Below are 22,375 nucleotides of genomic sequence, written 5' to 3'. Positions count from 1 at the left end.
GGTGGAGACCCTGGGAACCGGAGACCCTGGGAACCAGACCACCCCCCTCCCCCGCCACCTCGCAGGGACACAGGTCTGGGTGTGGCTTTCTGGGGGCGGGGAGCGGCTGGACCTCGGATCTATTTAATCGCGGGTCTCCCTCCCCCCAGGTGCCCTCCAGGTCCGGGCGCGACGGGCAAGTACGCTATCCGCGTGGTCACCAGGGACTCGCTCCTGGCGGGTTCCAGAAACCTGGTGCAGCTGTGGCTCGTGGGCGAACACGGGGAGGCCGACCTGGGCAAGAAGCTGGGGCCCGTGCGCAGTGAGGTCGGTGCGCAGCCCGCGGGGCACTGGGGGTCCGGGGGAGGAGGCCGGGCAGTGGGGGGGTCCCGGGGAGGGGGCCGGGCTGTGGGGGGGTCCCCGGAAAGGGGCCGGGCGGTGGGGGGGGGGGGGACACGGCGGGGGGGCCGGGCGGGCGTCCGGAGCCCGGTGCCCTGCAGCCCTATGCGGTCTGTCCGGGTCGGCTCGGAGGGAAGGTGGGCCGTCTCCCCGGCGGCAAGACCTGCAAGCCGGGGTCCGAGCCCGCTCCCGGTCCGGCCGCAGACGGGAGTTCGAGGTTAGCGTCCCCGTGCACCTGGGGCGCCTCCTGCTGGCGAAGCTGCGCAAAATCCTGCTGGATGACGCCTGGTTCTGCGAACGGATCTCCGCGCGGCCCGGGGACCCAGGGCGAGCCGCTTCCCCTGCTGCCGCCGGGTGCGGGGCGACCAGGCCGTCTGCCTGCCCGAGGGCACCGGTGAGGGTGTGGGGGGCGGCGCGCGGGGCTGGAGGAAGCGGGGGTGGGGGTGGGGTCGCCGTGACGCCGAGAGGGGACAGGCGGAAGGGCGGGGGCCGGCGCGGACCGGGTCCAGGGAGGCCTGTGCTCGTGCCCGTCCCCCAGCCCGGACCCTGAGCGACGACCACCAGGACTTCCTTAAGGCGCAGCGGGAGCAGGAACTCCGGGAGAGAAAGAAGGTGTACCGGTGAGCCCCCACCCCCTACCCGAGCCCCAGGAACCCCCAGCCCCCCCTGATCCCCGATTCCGTGTCCTTCCTCCAGGTGGGGCTCCCGGAAAGACGGCTCAATCCTGCCGGTGGCCGGGAGGACGCAGTGTGACCTCCCCAGGAACGAGAGATTCCTGGAGGATAAGGATTTCGACTTCAGGGTCTCCCCGGCGAAAGCGCCAGCGCCCGCGCCCGGGGGAGGGTGGGCACCTGCTCCCCGGGACGCAAAGCGGGGGCCCTTCCTGGTCTCCCGGCACCGCCATTCTTTCCGCAGGCCGGAGGGCTTGGCCTCAAGGGTTCCCTGGACCTCACACAGCCAGTTAAAATAGCGGAAGCCTTCAAAAGAGTATCCCCGCGCGCAGGGACTCCCCTGGCTGGTCAGTTGCCGCAAAGTCCCCAGACCTGTGCGCACCTTTCCAACCCAGGGCTCTGAAAGAAGACGGGGAGGCCGGAGGGAGGGGGTACGCTAGCGGATCAGGAGCTCGGGGCTCCCCGCAGGCTTCCGGAGGGGTGTCTTTAGAGCCGGTTCGAAGTTCAGGGAAGGAGGACGCCTTCTTTGGGTACCGGCTCCTCAAGGGCGTAAACCCCACGCTCCTGAGGCGGCACCAGCCTCCCGGCGCGGCTGCTGAGGCCTCCGGGGTGGGAAGAGCCGAACCCCCAGCCGGAGGCCGAGTCCCGGTGCCCTCCCTGTGCTCACCCACAGCCCCGAGCCGCCGCCCGTCCCTCGGTTCACCCACCAGCCTCTGTATGCCCTCCTCCATCTGCACTCAGGGTTTCTCCGAGGCCGCGGGGTGTCCTGTTCGTTGCAGGGTCCGGGCACTCACTGCAGCCCCGGCTCGACGACCCCAAATGACTCCAGACACTGCCGAACATCCTCTGGGGCGGGAGGGGGACGAAAGTCCCCCTGGTCAAGAAGCGGGGAGCTAACGTCCGCCCCTGGCATCCCTTTCTTTTCTTTCCCGTCTTCTTCCTTCGTTAGATGCGTCTCCGGCTTCAGGAAAAGCCGGAGGGAAAGGGAGACCGAACAAAGCCCTGGAGAGAGCTGGAGCTGTGGAGCTTTTTGGAGGGGAGGAAAAAGGAACTATTTTTTAAGAATTCTTTTAATGTTTATTTTTGAGACAGAGACAGAGACACAGTGTGGGTGGGGGGTAAGCAGAGAGAGACGGAGACACAGAATCCGAAGCAGACTCCAGGCTCTGAGCCGTCAGCACAGAGCCCGACGTGGGGCTCGAACCCACGAACCTTGAGATCATGACCTGAGCCGAAGTCAGACGCTTAACCGACTGAGCCCCCGGCGCCCCATAAAGGAACTATTTTGTGCTAAGTTTGGCTAAAACCTGGAGGGGGTTGGTGATAGGGAGGACTTTGGTTGTGGGGGCAGACGGTGTGGCGGAAAACCAGGATGTTCACTTCAGGGGGCTCCAACTCTGATGGGGGGGGGGAAACACTGGGCGTGGAAACCTTGCGTCCGGGGGGCTTTGGCTGTGGGGAAAGGGAGGGGTGTCGGAGGGGAGAGGAAGGAAACGTTGCCAATGAAATAAAGGCGGTCCGGAACCGACCCCAAGCCCTTGACCTGTCCCTGCTCCCCACCCCGCAGGCTGGATCTCTGTCTGAAGCCGACTTCTCCCTGCCGGATGGGGTCAAGCCGAACGTCGTCTTAAGACAGCAGGGTGTGGCGGCCCCTCTGGTCATGCTGACGCTCCAGTCCCACCGAGACTCTTGCCTGCCGTCGCCCAGCGAGTCTTTCACAGACACGGATCTCCTCGAGGGGCTCCGACGCACAGGCCCCCAGCCCCCACTCTCTCTCCTGCTCTGGCTTCAGCCACCGCGCCACAGATGCCCCCGCCCCCACTGTTCCTGCCCTCCGGTCCCCGCGTGGCCTGGCTGCTGGCCAAGACCTGGGTCCGCGGCTCCCATTTCCAGCTGTCCCAGCTACAGTCACACCTGCTGCGGGGACCCGTGATGGCCGAGGTGACCTCTGTGGCCACCGTGAGGACCCTGCCCGGCCCGCACCCTACCTGCAAGCCGTTTCGGCATCTCTCCTGAGTACGGCACTCAGGAAGCATCTCTGTGGAGTCTGAGCTCGTGGTAGGTGAGGTCAGTAGTGATCTTAGCTTACGCGCACGCGCACGCGCGTTACAGAACCACCACGCCCGGGGCTGGGGAAAGCGTTTCACAAAGGCGTTGGGGAAATTTGGAGCGAGGAGGTTGCCAGGGGAGGACGAGGGCTGGGCGTTCCAGTGAGAGACGTCTGCGGGGGGCGGTGGGATACGTCACCCACGGCTGACATTAGGGGCGACCGAGGGGTAGGGTGTGGGTGACCGCAGTGCCAGGCGGGAGGAAAGGGAGGTGAGAACAGATGACGGGAAGCCGTGCTGCTCGGCGCACGGAAGAATCAAGCTTCGGCCCTTGTAAATCGAGAGGAAGGAGTGAGGTAAGAAAAGGAGCAAGGAAGGGACGCCCACTGGGGCGGGAGGGAGAGCGAAGGCACGATGTCACGGCAGCCAAGAGGAGAGAGCGTTTCAAGAGGGAGGCGTGGTCACCCGTGTTCCATGCTGCTGCTGCGAAGCCAACGAAAGGACGGAGGCGCCGCCTGCGGGCGGTCAGCACGGAGGCCACGGCCGATGCGCCACGTCCCAGGGGAAGGGCAGGCGGTACAGGCTGAGTCTTGTAAGACCACTCGCTGTGGGAGGGAAGTGAGAATCGGAAGCTGCTGGAAAGTGGGGGGGGGGGGAGAGGGGGAGGTCAGGGCTTTCTCTCAGGGTGTCCAGGATTAAGAGTGTGTGTGTGTGTGTGTGAGAGAGAGAGAGAGGCAGAAGGGAGAGGAGGTAGACAGAGGATGGGGAAAGGGAGGGAGGCAGAGACGGAGAGGGAGGAGAGGGGAGGGGAGGGATTGGGGAGAGAGGGAGATGGGGGAGGGGAAAGAAGGGGAGGGAGGGGGAAAGGAGGGAGGGGAAGGAGAGAAGAAGGAAGGGGAGGGAAGGGAAGGAGGGGGGGAAAGCGGGGAAGGGGACGGGGGTGGGGGGAAGGGAGGGGAAAGGACTGGGGAAGGAAAGGGAGACAGAGAGAGGGAAGGGGAGGAGGAGGGAGGAGAAGGGCAGGGGAGGGTGAAGAAGAGAGAGGGAGAGGGACAGACTGCAGGAGTGACATCCCAGGGAAGGCCGTAGAGAAGGAGAGATTGGCTTCTGGCGGGAGCAGAGATACTTTCCTGGAGCAGAGACAGAGGCAAGAGGTATAGTTCTGTGCGTGGGAAACGTGAACTTTCGTGGCGTGAGACGAGCGTTCCCGGAATTCTTAAAAATTGCATGAGACCGTGCACACGGGTGAACTTCTAAAACCCCTGACCTCGGGAGGCCTCGGGAAGACGGCCCCGCACCTCGCTTTTCCCCGATCTTAGCCCGACTGGACCCAATCCCAGGGGAGTCTGTGATTTTCAGGGAGGCCCGTCCTGTCCCTTCTTCTCTATCCACGGCCCTTGAATTTCCTCTCCCCGCGGAGGGTCCTGGGGTCCCGGCTAACGGCCCCGCTTCTTTCTTCCCCAATCAGCTCCTGATCCCCTCGCGCCACACCACGGACATCAACTTCCTGGCCCGGGAGAGTCTTGTCTCCACATGGGGGATTTCTGGTCTGGGATGGGGAGCCACGGGCAAAGAGGGAAGTCCCAAGGGTCGCTGGCTGACCCTGTCCTCCACGAAGGCCTCTCCCTGGTCGGCCTCGCACCTGAGTCGGTCTTCTCCTTCGAGGGGCCTGAGCAGGCCCACCGACCCGGAATCTGACCCCGACCTCCCTGCCCTCTGACGCGGCTCACCCTGGTGTGTCCGGGGGGGTCCTCGGGCGGTGAGCACCGGGAGTGGGGCCACGTGGACGACATTCTCCTGAGGCCCACGGCTTGCCTGACCCACCGCTCCGCTCCCTCGGCCCTCCTGACGGCCTGGCCTGGCTGACGGCGGCCTCTTCTCTCTGTGGCCGGACGCCCTCGGGCTGTGGGGACTCGTCAGCCGGTGAGGGGGACCCAAAGGTGCGGGCCTGGTGCGGAGAGATCACGGAGACCGGGCTACAGGGAGCCCCGGATGGGGGGTGAGCACAGACCCTCCCTGCCGACCTTCGTGTCAGGAAGCCGCGCCCTCTCACAACGTCATAGCCCACCCTCCCCACCCCCGGCTTCCCTGAGGATCCCAGGGAGCCCCTCGGGAGCTTCCAGAAATCCCAGCGATCCCTCCCGACGCTCCCGCCCCTTCTGCCTCGCCCTCCCGTACAGCCTTCCCTGCCCTCACGCACTCGGGGCTGCTTCTGGAACCAGACACGTTCCTCTCGGGGGCATAAACATCTGAGTACACGCCATGCGGGAGCCGTGGACTCCAGGGGCCATGAGCACAGACGGCTCTTCTCTGTGTCTCCAGGTACCTTTCACCGAGGTCTCTCGTGTCCCGCGCTCGAAGCCTCACTTGTCTTTCGTGTCACCGTGTTCCCCGTCTCCTTAGACTCCGGGGCTCAGCTCTGCCACTTTGTCACCGTGTGTATCTTCACGTGCACCGGTCAGCATGCTTCTGCCCACCTGGGCCAGGTAACCCGCTGTGGTCAGACCCCAGGGGCTCCTGGGCCGTAGAAGGCGGGGAAGCGAACGCGTGGCTCGCCAGCCTGGGTTCCCGAGTGGCTCCCGTGCTCGCAGCCGGACGGGTATTGCTGGGTCCCTAATGGCCCGCGCACCACGCGGAGGCCCCCGCCCGTCTCCAAGGACGGGACAGAGAAGGACACAGTGGTCTCCTTGCTCCACGCCCAGTGGGCCCGTAAGCAGAGCACCTTCACAGAGTTCCGCGGCGGATGCCAGCCCGTCACGGTTGGAGGCAGATGCCTGGGTCCCGGGGAGGACCGACTTGGAGGGGCGGTGCCCTTGTTGCCCGAGGGGCCCCGGGCCGATTCACCTCTCTCCCCTCCTCTCAGGTGGCCTTAGGGCATCGTGAGGAGAAGTATTTCTCAGGCCTGGAGCCCCAGGCGGTGCTGGAGCAGTTCCAGGAGGAACTGGGCCCGGTGTGGAGCCCAAGGCGGGACTTGAACTCATGACCCTGAGATCAAGACCTGAGCTGAGATCAAGAGTCCCATGCTTTTTTTTTTTTTTTTTTTTTTTAATGTCTACTTAGAGAGAAAGAGCACCAGCAGGGGAGGGGCAGAGAGAGAGGGAGACACAGAATCCGAAGCAGGCTCCAGGCTCCGAGCTGTCAGCACAGAGCCCGACGCGGGGCTCAAACCCACAGACCATGAGATCGTGACCTGAGCTGAAGTTGGTCGCCCAACCGACCAAGCCTCCCGGGCACCCCGCTTTACACCACGTATAAAAATTAACTCAGAACGGGTCAATACCAAAATGTAAGAGCTAAAACTATCCAACTTTTACAAGAAAATATAGGGAGTAAATGCATGTCGCTTGACTTGGCAATGATTTCTTGGATGTGAGACCAAAAGCACAGGATACAAAAGAAAACAATGGGCAAATCAGACCTACATCAAGATTTAAAACGTCTGCATCAAACGGCACCATGAAGAGAGTGGAAAGGCGGCCCACAGAACGGGACAGAATATTCACAAACTGTACCTCTAATAAGGGGTTAATATCTGGATTATACGAAGAGCTCCTAAAACTCCCCAACAACCAAAGCAAACAGCCTGACTTTAAAATGAATGAAGGGCCTCAGCAGACATTCGTTTCTTCCAGAAAGACGTACAGATGGCAACACTCGACATCACAGATCATTAGGGAGAAGCGAATCAAAATCAGGTGAGATACCATCTCACACCCGTTGAGATGGCTACTGTTAATACGAGAAAATGAAAAGTGCTGGCAAGGATGTGGAGACCCTGAAAGCCTTGTGCTCCGCTGGTGGGAATGTCAAAGGGTGTAGCCGCTATGGAAGACAGTACGGCGGTTCCTCAAAAAAATTCAAAGTAGGCTGAATTCCCACCGGATCCGGCGATCCCTCTTCCGGGCATATGACCCCAAAGACTTGAAAGGGACTCACACGGTTACGTGCACACTCATATTCAGAGCAGACTCCTCTCCAACAGCCAAAGGTGAGGGCAATCCGAGCGTCCGCTGGGAGATGAACAGATACGCCGAATGAGATCTGTACACACAACGGAGTACCAGTCAGCCTTAAAAAGGAAGGGAATGCTGACAAATGACACAACGTAGATGAGCCTTGAGGACAAGGCATGCTAAGTGAAGTGAGCCCGTCACAAAGAACAAATGCTGTATGTTTCCGTTTATATGAGGTACCAAGAGTGGTCAAAATCCTGGAGGCGGAAAGAGTGGTGGTCGCCAGGGTCCGGGGGGTGGGGGGAGAGTTTCGTTTAACGGGTGCAAAGTTTCAGTTGTAGAAGATGAAAAACGTGCACAGACGGGGGCGCCAGAATGAAAATACTTAATACCACCGAATCATACACTAAAACAGGGCTAAGTGGTAACTTTTCTGTCACATTTTACCACAATTAGAAACAAAACAAAACATTCATTACTTTGTAAAAGAAACTTAAACAGTAATAAGTTAGACACAAGAATACAACACATTAAAATGATGAAGTGGGGAAAAACAATAAAAAAGAAAATTATTGGGGCGCCTGGGTGGCTCAGTCGGCTAAGCGTCTGACTTCTGCTCAGGTCATGATCTCACGGTCTGTGAGTTCGAGCCCCATGTCGGGCCCTATGCTGATGGCTCAGAGCCTGGAGCCTGCTTCGGATTCTGTGTCTCCTCCTCTCTGCCTCTCCCCCCGCTGGTGCTCTATCTCTTTCAAAAATAAATGAATTTTCGGGGCGCCTGGGTGGCTCAATTGGTTGAGCGTCCGACTTTGGCTCGGGTCATGATCTCGCAGTTGACGAGTTCAAGCCCCGCGTCGGGCTCTGTGCTGACAGCTCAGAGCCTGGAGCCTGCTTCCAATTCTGTGTCTCCCTCTCTCTCTCTGCCCCTCCCCTGCTCATGCTCTATCTCTCTCTCTCTCTCTCAAAAATAAACATTAAAAAAACTTTAAAAAAGGAAATTACTTATTAGCTATTATATAGCCATTTAAACCTATTATATCCACAATAGCTCAGAAATAAAATTCTATGAAGCATGATTCAGTATAATTACAACAGATCACGAGTACATTTTCCTTTATAGAACACTCAGAATTTAGAACTGTGAATCGAGCTTATGTTGACTAACTTTAAAGGATGATTTTTTGGGGGTATTTACTTGAAAAACATAAGTAGTGGGGAAACCCATTGAAACCCAAGACCTTGTGGCACATGCCGGCCTCCGACCAGCTTATTTTATGACTCCAAGTTGGGTGGTGCAGGGATATGCGTTGGATATTCTCAGATTACTCTTCTAGGAATTGGTTGATCATAGGATAGGAACTCAAAACAGGCCAGATTTTGGAGGGGCTCGGAGAAGCAGACGGAGGTGTGCAGACAAGTACCTACCTCCTCTGCTCCCTGAACCCCGGGGGCTCCAAACGGACAATGGAGAATGGCCTGAGGTCAACGACCTTCAACAGGGGCCTCTCCGGGCAGCCCAGGCAAAACAGAAAAGGTCAAAGCATCACAGGGTTTGACAACCACGATCGAGCGCTCGGAAAATCCCTTGGGATTTAAGGATCAACAGGTCATAGAGAAGCTGTAGGGGACGTTTCCTGGAGTCCTGAGGACAGAAACCCAACACCCACAAGGACAAAGAGGATGATGCTGTTTTACTGCCACCGGAAAACGGAGCACAGACACTTCTTCTTGGAGAGCATTGGTGGGGCTTGAATCCTGTCACCAGAGACGCAATCTCTACCCACCGCCAACCGCTGGCAAAGAGATTATGGCAAAGAACTGACCCGTCAACGGTCACTCAAGGTCTCTGCCCTTGCTTTGTGCCGTTCAAACACAAATGGTCAGAAGAACAGTATCCCGCATAAAATAAGGAAGAATGCTTAGTTTCCGGTAACAACCCAAGTGAATGGAGAACGAGGGAGCATCGTGAGAGGGGACAGAGAAGAGAGAGAGAGAGAGGCTGAAGCAACATGGCTCGTGTGTGTGTGTGTGTGTGTGTGTGTGTGTGTGAGGATGGCGGTTAATGGGAATAAAGGCAACAGAGTGAAATTCCTGGTGTCAGGAAGTCACAAAACGTTTAACAATATGAATGTCCTGCAGCAGGTGTGACAGTCTCGGTTGTGTTGAGGGATGACGATCTCCCCTCCATCACGCCAACTGATGGGGGATCTCTGTTGTGTGACTGAGTGACACTATTCTGGGAGGGGTGACTTCGAAGTTTGGGTCATTGGGACAGAGCGGGGACCAGAACCAGCAGACAAATAATGAATAAGGTTGAGAACTCAGTGGGCGGAAGATCCTAGAACGAGGTCTGATGAAAAGAATGCAGCTAGAGCTCGGAGCTACAGGCAGAGACCCGCACCGGGCAGCCTGTGCCCCTGCTCGGCCTCAACTGGGCTCCGTTCTCATCTGTCCTTTCACCGTCCTTGTCCAGGAAGGAGGGACATGTGAGAAAGCGCGATGCTGCCCTTCTGGCTCGGCTCTGGGGCATGATGGCCGGGTCCCCGAGGGCAGAGCGCATCTAGCATCAGGGGCCAGGAAGAGGGGCGGGGTGAACGGAGGAACCGTGACAGGTGAATCTCAATAACCCTGCACGACATCTTCTATTTTCCTCCTTCGCTGCCTCCTGCCTCCTGTCAGAGAGGACTAGTCTCCCTGTCCTCCCAGAATGTTCTCCCACATGTTCTCACCCCCACTGTGCCGTCCCTTCATCTTGTCTGGCATCCATCCTTCCTTCCTTCCTTTCTTCCCTTTCTATTCTTTTTTCTTTTCTTTCCTTCTTTTTCTTTCTTTTTTCTTTCCTTCCTTCCTTCCTCTTTCTTTCTTTCTTTCTTTCCTTCTTTCTGTCTAGTTGCAGGGACTTTTCTGTGTATGTTTTGTCTCTTATCACAGATTCTATGTTCTCAAATTCAATACAAAATATTTATAGTGAAAAGCAACAGTCCCGCCAAACTCCAACCTCAATATCTAAATATTCATCACCCATATCTTGAAAGTGGTTAAGCCTCTTTGGGTCTGTATGTCTCCTCTTCCTTTACTTCTTTAGTTTTTGCAATTTATTTGTTGACGAAAGCAGGTCGTCTCCCAGGATGGACGCTGGTTATCACCCTGTGGTGGTGCTGAACCTATTTCTTTGTCCTGTAGACTTCCTATCGATTAGCAGTTACATCTAAAGATTATATGAGAATTTCTAACAATTTTCGTTAATTTGAAAATGACATCAGAGGTGGTGCAAAATATTTCCATTGGGAAACATTCATGCGGATGGCATGTAACCTTCAGCAATCTCACTTCTTGTGAATTTAGCTTCATAGATAATCCTTACCCTAACCATAACCCTAGACCTCACCCTAACTCCAACCCCTAACCTTAGCTGAAGTCTTGGGTTTTATTCATCGGAGAGGTCTCTGAACTGCAATATACCAGACACATTCCCTCACCCTAACCACACTAATCCTAACCCTAACCACAAATCGCTGACCTCTAACCATAATCCTAACCCTAACCCTAACCCCAAGAGAAGTCAGGGGTTTTATTATCTGGAGAGGACTTTAAACTGCAAAATACTAGGTACATACCCTGACACTTATCCCGAACCTAACTCCAACACTAAGCCTGACCCTAAATCCTAACCCCTAATACCTAAGTTTAACCCTAAGCCTATCCCTAACACTAAAACCAACACTGATCCTATGAGGAGGTCTCTACACTGCAAAACACCAGGCACATACACTAACCTTAACCGTAACCCTAACCATAGATCTGAAGAAGGTGACTTCCTGAACGCATGATAAGAGCAGATGAGAAGCAGCCTAATTATCCAGGAGAAGACCCCAAACATTTAAGAATTGGTAGTGTTTCTGAAACTGGGTTTGAAGATAGACATAAAAAGATTGTTTCCTCTTATGGTTCCTTACCATGAGGAAACAATTTTTTAAATAATAAAAAAAGGGCAGAAGACATGAACAGACATTTCTCCAAAGACACACAGATGGTCAACAGACACATGAAAAGACGCTCAACATCACTCATCATCAGGAAAATACAAATCAAAACCATAATGATATCATCTCACCCTTGTCAGAATCAAAACCATAATGATATCATCTCACCCTTGTCAGAATCAAAACCATAATGATATCATCTCACCCTTGTCAGAATGGCTAAAATAAAAAATACAAGGGTGCCTGGGTGGCTCAGTTGGTTAAGCATCTGACTTCAGCCCAGGTCACGATCTCACAGTTCGTGAGTTTGAGCCCCACATCGGGCTCTGTGCTGACAGCTCAGAGCCTGGAGCCCGTTTCGGCTTGTGTGTCTCCTCTCTCTGCCCCTCCCCCACTCGTGCTCTGTCTCTCTTTCAAAAATACATAAACATTAAAAAGTTAAAAAAAAACACAAGAAACAAGCATTGGCGAGGATGTGCTCAGTTGGTGGGAATGCAAGCAAGTGCAGCGACTGTGGGAAGCAGGTATGGAGGTTCCTCAGACAATTAAAAATAGAACTACCCTACGACCCAGCAATTCCACCTCCAGGTATTTACCCAAAAAATACAAAAACACTAATTCACAAAGACAGATACACTCCTATGTTTATTGCAGCATTATTTACAATAGCCAAATTACGGAAGCAGCCCAAGCATCTGTCAATAAATGAATAAAGAAGACGTGGTATGTACACACACACACACACACACACACACACACACGAATATTATTTAGCCATAAAAAGAATGAAATCTTGCCATTTGCAACAACATGGATGGATCTAGAGAGTATAATTCTAAGTGAAATAAGCCAGTCAGAGAAAGGCAAGCACCATAAGATTTCACTCATATATGGAATCGAAGAAACAAAACAAAGGGAAAAAAAGACAATCCAAAAAAAAAAAAAAAAACCCCCACTCTTTAAAAAAAAACACGTTACTTGTTTTTGAAAGAGCACAAGCAGGCAAGAGGCAAAGAGAAGGGGACAGAGAATCCGAAGCAGGCTCCGTGCTGACAGCAGAGAGCCCGACGTGGGGCTTCGAGTCCCGAACCACGAGATCATGACCTGAGCTGAAGTTGGACGCTCAACCGACCGAGCCCCCAGGTGCCCCACCAGACTCTTAACTACAGAGAACAAACCTACGGCTAACAGAGGGGAGGTGGGCGGGGGGGCTGAAATAGGTGAAGGGGATTAAAAGTACTCATCTCGTGATGAGCACTGGGTGATGTATGCACCTGTTGGGTCCCCGTATTGTACGCTTGAAGCTAATACAACACTGCATGCTAACTATACTGGCTTTAAAACTAAACGGACGAATGAAAAAAGAAAGAGAGAAAAAGGATGTGTTGGCATAGTCATGAAAGCCCCAAATCCCCTCCTTGACTCGGCTGGGTAGGTGGCTGCCGTGTCTATTCCCACACCGGCAGAAGTCTGGGGTTTGATTCCCTGGAGGGGTCTCTGAACTGCCAAATACCAGGCACATAACTTGACTCTAACTCTGACATTAATGATGACCCCTAATCCTTAACCCTAATCTCAAATGAAACCCTATCAGTAACCCTAATCCTCTGGAGAGTTCTCTGAACTGCAAAACACCAGGAATGTTCCCTGAACCTAACCCAAACCCTAATCCTAGATCAGAGAATGGAGTTTCCTCAACACATGATAAGAAAAACTGAGAAGCAGCCTACTTATCCTGGATAAGAGCCCCAAACATTTATAAATTGGTAGTATTTCTGAATACTGGTAGTAATTGAATGTGAAGGTAGAGAGAAAACCAGAAGGACCGATTGAATATATATTTAAAGAGTATTTAGAGCCCTGAAAACACCCCAGAAATCATCCTGAAGACTGACAGAACAAACTCTACAACTAAAAGGAGAGAAGAGGCCACATTGAAGAAGTCAGAAGGTTGGAGATGTATTTGGGGGCAGAAAGGGATTGTGAGTGCTGTTGTGGGGGTGGAAGCCGTGGTTGCAGAGAAGGGTGAGAGAGAGAGGAGCACACAGGGGAAGCCACAAGGAGAACGTTTTCCCAAAGCCATCAGCTTGGAAGGTGAGAGGGGTTGAATTTTGTGAGTTCTTATAACCAGCAGGGCTTGGAGACTGGAGTTTTAAAGGTTGGTGGGTTTGGCTGGGATAGAGCTACCGAAAAAGAGAATTACAGGCCAATGTCCCAGATGAACATGGATGCAAAAGTTCTCAATAAAATAAATACTAACAGACTGAATCCAACAATGCATTAAAAAAAAATCATTCACCACGATCAAGTGGGATTTATCCCCGGGTTGCCAGGGTGATTCAAAATTCACAAATCAATTGATGTAATGTGATACACCACATTAATAAAATAAAGGATAAGAACCATAAGATGATCTCAACAGATGCAGAAAAAGCATTTGGCAAAGTACAGCATCCATTCATGATAAAAACCCTCAACAAAGTAGTTTTAGAGTGAACATACCTGAACATAATAAAGGCCATTTGTGGAAAACCCACAGCTAATATAAAAACTGAGAGCTTTCTCCCTAAGATCAGGAACAAGACAAGGATGTCCACTCTCACCACTGCTATTTAACACAGTACTAGAAGTCCTAGCCACAGCCATCAGACAAGAAAAAGAAATAAAAGACATCCAAATCGGCAAGGAAGGACAAGTTTCACTATTTTCAGATGACATGATACTATATATAAGAAAGCTTAATATTTTTAAGAAGAAAAAACTGCCTAAACCAGTCTACAGGTTCAATGCAACCCCTATCAAAATCCCAATGACATTTTCTTCAAGAAATGGAAAAACCCATCCTAAAATTCATATGGGAATTTCAAGGGATCCAGAATAGGAAAAGAGTCTTGAAAAACAACAAATTCGAATACTTCCTTAAAAACTTACTATAAACCTACAGTAATCAAAGCACTGTGTTATTGGCATGAAGACAGACACACAGACAAATGTAATGCAATAGAGAGCCCCGAAATAAATGTTCACATAGAGTCAACTGATTTTCAGTAAGGGTGCCAAGGCCATTAAGTGGGGGGAGAGGAAAGTCTTTTCAACAAATGGTGCTGTCCAGGAAAACTGGATATCCACATGCAAAAGAATGAAGTTGGAACCTTACATTACACATATACAAAAATTAAGTGGCTCAGAGACTTAAATTTAATATCTAAAACTATAAAAATCCTTAGAATAAAACCTAAAGGAAAATCTTCATGACCTTAGATTCGGCTTCTTTTTTTAAATATGACATTAGGGGCGCCTGGGTGGCTCAATCTTGATTTTGGCTTACAACCGTGAGATCAGGCCCCATGTTGGGATCTGTGCTGAGTGTGTAGCCTGCTTGGGATTCTCTCTCTCTCTCTCTCTCTCTCTCTCTGTCTCTCTCTCTCTCTTTCTCTCCCCCCTCTCTCTGCCCCTCCCCTGTTCTCTCACTCTCTTTCTCAAAATAAATAAGTAAACATTAAAAATATGATATTAAATGTGTAGGGAACAAAAGAAAAATTAGGTAAAATAAATTACATCAAAATAAAAAACTTTGGGGCATCAAAGGCCACTATCAAGAGTGAAAAGACACCCCGTGTAATCGGAGTAAATATTTGAAAATCATATATATGGTAAGAAATTAATATTCAGAATATATAAAGAATTCATACAACCCCCAAACAACAATACAACTCAACTAAAAAACTGGCAAAGGACTGGAACAGATATTTCCCCAAAGAAGATCCCCAAAGAAGATTCCACTGCCTGCATGTAAACTGCTTTTTATTCATCCATTCATCCACTAAAGGACATTTGGTTGTTTCCAAGTTTCAGCAAATATGAATAAAGCTGCTGTAAACATCCACGTGCAGGTTTTCGTGCTGACATAAATTTATAATTCATTTGAGTTAAACACACACACACACACACACACACACACACACACACACACACACACACAAGAATTGTAATTGCTACATCATATGGTAAGGATATGCTTAATTTTGTAACAATCTGCCAAACTACATTCCAAAGTGGCCACACCATTTTGCATTCCTACCAGCAATAAATGGGAGTTACTGTTGCTTCGCAGCCCTGCCAGCATTTGGTGGTGTCCGTATTTTGGATTTTGGCCATTCTAACAGGTTTGCAGTGGTATATTGTTTTAGTTTGCAATTTCCTAATGACATGATATTTTGAACACCTTTTCATATACTATCTGCCACCTGCATATCTTCTTTGGTGAGGTACGTGTTCAAATCTTTTGCCAGGTTTTTAATTAGGCTGTTGGTCTTATTGTTGAGTTTTAAGGGTTTTTGTATATTTTGGATAACAGTCATTTATTAGATATGGCTTTGCAAATATTTTCTCTGAGTCTGTGGCTTGTCTTCTAATTCTGTTGACAGTGTCTTTTGCATAACAGAAGGTTTTTATTGTAATGAAGTCTGGACTATCAATTATTTCTTTCATGGATCGTGCCTTTGGTGCTGCATCTAAAAAGTCACCGCCAAACCCAAGTCATCTACCTTGTTTCTTATGTTATCTTCTAGGAGTTTTATGTATAATTTACCATAATTTTTAAAAATAAAATATATATAGGGCTTTTCAATTTTCTATTTCTTCTTGTGTCAATTTTGGTAAGTTCTGTCTTTCAAAGAAGTTGTATATTTCATATAATTTATTAAATTTACTGCCATGAAGATGGTGACGACATCTCACTATTTTTAATGGTAGTATTATCTATCCCTCCACCAATACCACACTGTTTTGATTACTGTAGCTATAGAGTAAGGCTTGATATAGAATTATTCCTCCTAGTATTCTTCCATGTCAAGATTAGTTTAGATATACTTGGGCCTGTGCTTTTCTCTATAAATTTCACATTAAGCTTGTCTACATTTACAAAACGCCTTACTGGGATTTTGATAAAAATTTTATTAAGCCTACTGGGGGAAACTGAAACGTTTTTACGATATTGAGTCTTCCAATCCATGAACATCATCCATATATGTCTCTATAATTTGCATCTTCTTTGACTTCTTTCATTGGAATTTTGTAATTTTGAGCATCCATAATCTGTACATATTTTGCTGATTGTATCCTTAAACATTTTATTTTGAGTGATTATAAATGGTATTGTTTTTAATTTTGGTTTCCACATATTTATTGTTATATCAATATTGGTCAATTTTTGTGTGTTGATATTGTGTCATGGCTATGGTGAACACACTTATTAATTTCAGGAGTTGTTTTTTTTTTTTTTGTAGATTCCTTAGGATTTTCTACAGAAATAATCATGTCATCTGTGAGATAGTTTATTTCTTCATTTCCATTATGTATGTCTTTTATTTATTTTTCTTGCCTTACTGCAATGGTTAGAACTTTCAGTTCTATGTTGGATAAGAGCTAGTATAGTCGATACATTGGACCTAATCTAAAGGGAAGAGCATTCAGTCTTTATCCACTAACTATGACGTCAACCGGGCTTTTTTGTAGATGCTCTTTATCAAGATGTGGTAATTCTCTTCTGCCTTCATTTTGAATCAAGTTTTTTTTTAAACATGTATTTATTTTTGAGAGACAGAGCACGAATGGGGTAGGGGCAGAGAGAGGCGGGTACACAGAATCCAAAGCAGGCTCTAGGCTCCAAGCTGTTGGCACAGAGCCCGATGCAGGGCTTGAACCCACGGACTGCGAGATCATGACCTGAGCTGAAGTCGGCCACCCAACTGACTGAGCCACCCAGGTGCCCCCTGAATCAAGTATTTTTATTTCACTTTCCTTTTAGCCTCTCTATCTCTTTCTCTTCCTCTCTCTCACTGTCCTTCTCTCTCTGTTGCAATTTTTGATAGTTACATTATGGATTACAACATTCGTCTCTGATTTACTGTAGTCTAAGACAAATTAGTACTTAGACCCTTCACTTAATAATACTAATATCTTAGAACACTTTAATTGCTCCCTCCTCTCGCATTATTTTCAAGCATTGTAATTCTAAATATATTTTAAATCCTATAATTATCATATCATTTCTTGATATTGTCTGTATTCATTTATATTTGCCCACATAGCTAGTGTTTACATTTTCCTTCCTGTATTTCTGTGTTTTCTTCTAAGATCATTTTCCTTTTGTAATTTTGTTTCCTTCATGAGACATTTGGTTCCTGCTAAGGACTTCCCTTTATAAATTCTCTTACTTTTGCCTTTATTCTTCCTTCATTTTGTGGAGTATTCTCACCGAGTACAGAATTCTAGGTAAGAAATTATTCTGTTGTAGACCTTGTCTTTTGCTTTCCATCGTTTCTAGCGAGAAGTTTGCTCTCAGTCTCGTGCCTCTGAAATCGATGTGTCTTTCTCTGGCATTTTTTAACATTTCCTCTTTTCTTTGGTTCTGAGTGGTTTATTATGTATGCAGACAGATATGATTTTCTTTTCATTTTACCTGTACTACATGTCTCTTGAACCCTTTATTTTATTAAAAAAAATTTTTTTACATTTATTTTTGAGAGACAGAGCACACAAGTTGGGGGAGGGGCAGAGAGAGAAGGAGACACAGAATCCTAAGCAGGCTCCAGGCTCTGAGCCATCAGCACAGAGCCCGATGCGGGGCTCGAACTCACAAACCGTGAGATCAGGACCTGAGCCGAAGTCGGATGCTTAACCAACTGAGCCACCCAGGCGCCCCTCTCTTGAACCCTTTATAGTGCTTTTACATATGGTGGATTATCTCCCTCACCCTTTCCTACATAGTTCTAATATGTTCCCTAGCTCCCTAGTTCTTCATAGTTCCAAGTCCTATTCCATGTCAACAAACTTTCAAATTAGCCACTATTGAGAGAGCCACATGATCCAAAGGCCAGGACCCCCTGGACACTATTCCTTCTCTGTACACCCACAGTTCTGGCCTTTGCACCCCTTTTGCTGTCTGAGCTCTGGTCTCTCAGCCTCCGAGTCTTCTGATTTTACCCAGTGTCCCCGTCTCCTTAGAGTATCTCAGCTCAGCCATTTTTCCTCCACGTGGATCTTCATATGTGTTGGTTCAGTGTGCTTCTGCCCACCTGGGCCAGAAGATGTGTGTGTGTGCAGGGGAATATGTGTGTGTGCGGGGGGAAGGGGAGTTTCTCAGAACACAGAATAGGAGGACAGAATGCATGGGTCAGCAGGCTGGATCCCTGAGTGGTTCTCTGATTGCAGCTAGGCTTCTGGAAACTGCACCGTGCGAAAGCCCCCACCCACCTCCAATCATATGACCAAAACAGTATATTGTAGACTCTGCTCTGTCTCCACCAGGCCTGTATGGTTTAAAAGTTTAAGAAAAGCATAACAGGGGTGCCTGGGTGGCTCAGTCGGTTTCAGCCCAGGTCACGATCTTGCAGTCCGCGAGTTCGAGCCCCGCGTCGGGCTCTGGGCTGATGGCTCAGAGCCTGGAGCTTGCTTCCGATTCTGTGTCTCCCTCTCTCTCTGCCCCTCCCCTGTTCATGCTGTGTCTCTCTCTGTCTCAAAAATAAATAAACGTTAAAAAAAAATTTTAAGAAAAGCATAACATATAACCAAATATAATAAGATCAAGGGGCAATTGAAAAGAAAAATGAAAGCTTTAATAAGGACATAGGCAAAACAGTGTATAAAAAAGATAAATCTTAAAGTGTAGAGATCAAAGGACCTATCTGGAAATTACTGCTGTCATCTCAATGTGAGGAAATGAAAGCCTGGCCTGGGGAAAGGGCTGTGGGATGGCAAAGAACAGGAAAGATAAAGTCTGAATCCCTAAAACATCTTAAACATTTCATTTATCGATGCCCCACAGCTCTCCACAAATGTCTGCAGCTTTTAAATAAGGTTGACATAGTACAGTTAATAAGGCAGAAACAGGCACGTATGACCGATCGAAACCAACATGTTCCGCCAACCTTTTAGCTCCCAGTCACTGTCTCACCAAGCAGGAGGTGGAGTTTGAGCTCAGAACTCGCCCTCTTGGATGGGTAATAAGAGACAGGCCCTGAGAATGTGTGCACTGGTCACTGAGAAGTTCTTCTGGAGAGGCTTTGTGAGGCAAAGACTGGAAGAACTTGAAGGCCGGTGACGTTTCAGGAGAGGAGGAGGGAATGTGGGAGATCGAAAGGTGAGTCTGTGGTTGTGAGTGTGGGCATGTTGAAGGTGGGGTAACAGTGGGACGCGGACAGGAAGAAATTAAGCAGACGTTTGGAAAAGGGGTCACTGAGGTCCAAAAAGGGCTCTGGAGGCTGAGAGTGGGTGGGCCCGGCACTCCTAGGGCACACCTGCAGTGAGAGACTCCAGACAGAGGAGAGGGGCTTGGGAAGGAGAGGATAAGCTTACGGGACAAGGGACACGGGGGGGTTTCCCTGTGCCTCCCCTTTCCTTCAACGCTCTCTCTCTACTCTCCCCTTCCCCGCAAGCACCCTAACCTCCCTGACAGCACACTTTGAGGTTACTCGATCTGCCCAGGGGAACTGGCCGTTGCCTTGCATACCTGTTAATGGTGACCCCACGTGGACCACACCCCCCCTAACTTCCCATCAACAATCTCTCTCCCCCTTGACACCAGGCTCAAAACACCTGCAGGAATCCTGGGCGGATTTCTTTGCGCTGACTCTTAGTTCTTCCCTCTTACTCCGTGGGTGCCCTTCACCACTCCAGGGTGGGCGTTCCCTGGGTACCCCTTCCACTGCAGCTGGGAGACGCGGTGGCCACGGAACAGGAGGAGGGAGGACCGAGGGTTCTCTTTTGGCTAAAAGCTCTAGGCTGGAGGCCACACCACTGGGTCTCCCCAGATCCCCCGACGACGGCCGGCAGCAGCCCCTGTTGTTCCGTCGCTGGCCCCCAGGTGGCTCTCCGTTTAAACCATGGGCAACAAACCCACAATCGAAATGTGTGGTCCCCCTGCGTCACCTGCAGATCGGGTGGGCCTCCTTTTCCACTCTTTGGGTTTGCTGGCATAAAAGCAATAATCCCAATTCCTTAAGTCGAGTACTGTCAGGTACGGATGAGGTTCAAACAGTGGGTGCTGTAAGTTAGGGACTCCGAGGACAAGCCCTCTTTTCTGTCCTTGCCGCACAATTCTTACAATTTATTTTTTTAAACCTATGCTGTATGAGTAGTGCTTCTTTTGTTCCTCAATACGGTTTAGTTTTGCTCTCTCGTTTTTGTCTAAAATAAATAAGCAAAGCTTTGTTTGAGATTTGCTGGTCTCACTGGTTTTATTTTAAAATGTTTTCTATGTATTCTTGTTTCTGTGTTTCCGACGGGATTAATTTTTGGTATTTGCTCCCTCCTGCTCTATGTTGAAATTGTGTACTTCTTTTTCGACTCAAAAAAAAAAAAAAAAAAATTTGAAGGGTGCCTGGGTGGCTCAGTGGGTTGAGCATTGGACTCTTGATCTCAGCTCAGATCTTGATCTCAGGGTCGTGAGTTCAAAGCCCGCAGCCAGGCTCTATGCGTGGAGCCTACTTAAAAAAGTGTTTTGAATCCTTAAAACATAGCTGAAGTGGCAGTCAGCTTCAAGTAAGAATGGCTCCAGTAGACAAGTGGCTTATTTTTCTCATAGAAGGTGTAGGTGTTCGGCTGTCCAAGGCTGATGTCCTTTGTGGCTTTTGTCTTTATGATCACAAATGGTTTCTGAATCTCCAGGCATCTTGTCCACATCCCAGGCAGCTAGAAAGAGTATGGGAGAAAGAGGTTTGTTCTCATTTCCTTTGGGGGGCGTTGATTTTGTCAAGCAACTCTCTTCTGATAACTCGTGTCTCTTATCGGCAAAATCTTACTGCTGTGTAACGTGCAGAAAAGCACACAGATCATAAGTGCACAGGTCAGTGACTTATCACAGGGCGAACACACCCACGGGACTAGTCTTTTTTCAAGAAACAGAAACTTCCAGCATCCCAAAAGTCCCCTCTTGGCATCTTCTCCAATCGCGTCTCCAAAGGTAACTGTTAGTTTTGCTTTTAATACTATATATAGTCTTGTATTATTAGAAGCACACAGTATGTGTTCTTTTGGTCTGGCTGTTTTTTTGTTTTGTTTTGGTTTTTTTGCTTTTGTTTTGGCTCAACATTGGTGAGATTCACCTATGTTGCATTTAGCAATAATATATTTATTTTCATTACTGTGTAAGTTTTGCCTGGGTGTTATACATTTTACCAGTATTTTAAAATAACAAACTCTTGCTTTTTAAATATTCCCTGTTTTGAGTTTGTTTCTATTTTATTAATTTCTTCTCATTACTATTTGCTCATTTCTACTTTCGTTCAGTTTACTTGCTATTATTTTTCTAACTTCACGAGGTGATGCTCAAAAGACTGCTATGAGCCTGGGCTTTTTTTTTCTATTTTCATTTAATGTTCTAAGTCTTCCTTTAAACGTGGTTCTAATTGCAGGTTTTGATACATATTTTCATTTACATTTAGTTAAAATGCTTTTCTAATTTTCACTTCATTTCTTTATAGACCCATGGTTTTTTGATGATTTTTTTTTTGGTATAATGCTTCATTTCCATGTATTGGAGATTTTCTAATTATATTATTTTATTTCAAACAAGACAATTGTGGTCAGAAAAGTTACTCAGCGTCGTTTAAAATCCTTGAAGTTTACCGCGGTTTACTTTATGCCCTTATTTGATCAATTATGGGAAATGTTCTATGTGCACTTGGATATAATGTGTTTTAGGTCAAATTGGTTAATTACATCATTCAGATTTTCTATAACCTCATGGATTTTCTGTCATGAAAATCAGTTACTGAGATCGGTGTGATGTAATTTCTTTGTAAAACAGAGGACGTGTCTCTTTTTCATTATACTTATGCCAATTTTTGCATTACCTATTCTCAGACTATGTTGTTAGTTTGTACAAAACAAATTTAGAATGACTATATCTTCTTTTTAAAACACTTTTAAATATTTATTTACTTTTGAGAGAGAGCAAGAGACAGAGTGGGAATGGGGGGAGGGACAGAGAGAGAGAGAGGGAGACACAGAATACAAGGCAGACTCCAGGCTCTGAGCCATCAGCACAGAGCCTGATGCGGGGCTCAAACCCACAAACTGAGGTTGTGACCTGAGCCCAAGTTGTATTAAAGTTAATAGCTTAACCGACTGAGCCACCCAGGTGCCCCTAGAATTACTACATCTTCCTGGTGGATCTTCAGATTAGGTCAGCCTTTTTACTGCTATTAATATTGTATTTTTCTGTATTTTTACTTTTGACATTTTCATATCTATAACCAGTCCCCTGCTGAAGATATTTGGGTTTCCTCTGAGTCCTCTGTGATTACACGGAGTGCTACAATTGATAGTTTTATGCGTAC

General features: G+C 48.8%; 2 long non-coding RNA genes across 2 annotated transcripts in view; one reads left to right on the top strand and one right to left on the bottom strand.

The window, feature by feature from the left end:
- Positions 1-1,837: 1,837 nt before the first annotated feature.
- The window catches only part of LOC109245996 (uncharacterized), a 78,353-nt gene continuing 57,815 nt past the window's right edge, over positions 1,838-22,375 (bottom strand). The window contains exons 3-4 of the long non-coding RNA XR_002071174.2: positions 19,965-20,726; positions 1,838-3,702 (exon numbers count right to left, since the gene is read on the bottom strand). This is a non-coding gene — a long non-coding RNA (uncharacterized LOC109245996). The remainder of the gene's footprint in view (positions 3,703-19,964; positions 20,727-22,375) is intronic.
- LOC109245998 (uncharacterized) lies at positions 4,571-6,127 on the top strand. Its single transcript, XR_002071177.2, has 2 exons — positions 4,571-5,096; positions 5,278-6,127. It is a non-coding gene; the product is annotated as an uncharacterized LOC109245998 (long non-coding RNA).

Source organism: Panthera pardus, unplaced genomic scaffold, assembly GCF_024362965.1.
Source record: "Panthera pardus isolate Hobbes unplaced genomic scaffold, ASM2436296v1 HiC_scaffold_3, whole genome shotgun sequence".
Classification (NCBI taxonomy): Eukaryota; Metazoa; Chordata; class Mammalia; order Carnivora; family Felidae; genus Panthera; species Panthera pardus.
This window is presented reverse-complemented; position numbering and strand designations above follow the sequence as displayed.